This window comes from Palaemon carinicauda, chromosome 6, assembly GCF_036898095.1.
Source record: "Palaemon carinicauda isolate YSFRI2023 chromosome 6, ASM3689809v2, whole genome shotgun sequence".
In the NCBI taxonomy this organism is placed as follows: domain Eukaryota; kingdom Metazoa; phylum Arthropoda; class Malacostraca; order Decapoda; family Palaemonidae; genus Palaemon; species Palaemon carinicauda.
In genome coordinates, this window is record NC_090730.1 from 129,636,289 (window position 1) to 129,638,788 (window position 2,500).

Sequence of the window (2,500 nt, forward strand, 5' to 3'; positions counted from 1 at the left end):
TCTATTTTTCTGTCTCTCTTGTATCTACTTGCACAAGCGCTTATTCTTAAGAATCCTTTCCTAGGATATCCTCGGAATGAAATTATCAGCAATATACTTGTCTAAGAAACCTTACGACTGAACTCCCTTTAACCTATTTCTCTAGAATGTTGGCTTCAATTAACTTGGTGTGATATAACCCAAGCGTAACGCGTCTATGTCAGTATCAGATTCGTCGTTTTGAAGCCAGTATGCAAATAGCGTTATCCTTGAGCGGAAACCGGCTACAAACCACAGTAAATATATGACATTCATTGTTGCACTGCAGAGTTTGAGAGAATATAATTAAAGTATCCGTACCGTACATGGGAAAAGAAAAAAAAAAGTGGAATGAAATACAAAATTTTATCTGTAGATAAAAGTGCACGTTTGTACAAGATGATTTTCACGCATATTTACTAACGTATCTTTTCATCCTTAAAGGTAATAATAAATGGCACGTGGATATGACTGTCTGTATAGATTGCCTTCCCTTGTGTAAGACCGGGGCTCTTGCCTTTGGGCAGCCCAGAACTGAAATTTGTTGCCAATGATAAAGATTAACTATAGTACTGAACTGCTGTCATCCTGTCGTATGGAACTTTATACAACAATACTGAATGGGACAAGTCATACTTATATGTCAAATCTTCAGCTTGTAGATAACATGCATCTACAAATTTTCAAATAATCCTTTAATTTTTCTCTACCAGTTTTTAATAGATATTATTATTGATATTTAGTAGTATGCTAGATAACTCCGTGAATTATCATAGTCTGTCATATTAGGCAAAAGAAAAATATATGATTTAAATGAGATAAAAACGAAATACTTAGATAATGATGGAAACAGCAGTTAAAAAGTTTTAAAACATTATATTTTCTTTCTTGAAGTGTCCTTAGAAAATGGAATGGGCCAGTTAAGTAGGACAATACATCTGTGAATGGGAAGTATTGTGGAATCCAGACACTAATGTAAATATGTAAGGGGAATTAGGGTACATGAAACAAGTAACACAGACCAGGATATCATAGCCCAGTGAAGATATGAGATATATCTTGTGGCCAGTAAAATTTGAGAAAAAGAAACACTTAATTGGAAAACACACAGGTCAATGAGCGCGTGATGAAAACAAAGGTTCTTTTTTTAAAAACTTCTCAAATCATTTATATAAATCTCAAATCATTTAAATTTACCGTGCATATTTTCTTTTGACTAAGTTTTCAGATACCTTTATATTTTTTTTTCAGTGCTCCTATTTCAAGTTTTAATTTATCTTATAGTTTCATGACCACTGGATCGCGTTGTCACTGAATGTTTCATAGCAGGATATGAGACACAAAGGTCTATAGACCTTTGGAGGCACAATGTGACCAATTATTGAAGAAACTACAGTTTGTTGCATAAATCTCTTGATCATAATGCATTAAGTTTCCATGTTAATGCGACTGTTACATCAAAACAAAAAAAATCAGAGACGCTACAAAATCAAATTAATGCAGTTTGTAAACATGAAAGTAAGATAACCAGTACATTGGTAGTTAGTCTTTCTGTTGTCTTGTGAAATAATTCCAATTATCTAAGGCCACCAATAAAGCATGACTAATATAAAAAATATGGATAGCATAGGAAGACTGAAATAGAGGGAAAAGTGTCCTCTTTTATATTCTTCCATGTAAGAGAACTACGGGTTGTAAAAGTTGCATGGTATTAAAAGTGCAACCGGACAATAGGTTGAGTAATAGATTGCTTATACCTAAACATGATTGATCATTAAAAAATAGGTGCTTTGTGTATGGCATTACATTTGGAGAAGGATCATTTGCTGCATGAAGTACTGGAGTTTAGTAAATGTTAAATCTCATGACAATGATTGTTAGGAAATATTAAAATCCTGTTTTGATCATGTTTATTTCACAGGAAACACTCATAAATATATCAAATGAAAAACTGTGTCAGCAAACAATGAAACATTTTAATATCTGTATTCTATACAACAGATAAATTAAAGTGAACTAATTCTCCCTCCGACATTGTGAGAAGTAAAGTTGAAGGAAGCATAATGAGAAAGTCCTGAATACGATAAACCTTCATATTCAGTCTTTTAAAATCCTCATGGATTTAAGATATTAAGGAAAATACTTTTTAAACTAGAATTTCGAGATTCCAAACTCCAGTACATAAAAATTAAAAGTTACAAAGCTAATTTGAAAAATATACTAAAGCTTCATAAAGCCTTAATGATAATTACACTTTCAGCATGTAGCCTATTATACGAAGAAATGTACATAGAAATATTACTAAAGCAAACTGCACCGAGAAATTATTTTCATAAAAAATTCTCAGGGGATACGAAAATATATAAACGTCAAAGCTATACCGTTTTTTTAAGTAATTGTGTTAGTTAATTAACATTTATCCATAGTGGAGAAGTTAATTTCTTTAACAGGAGGTCACCTTGAATTACAAGGGCTAAAAAAC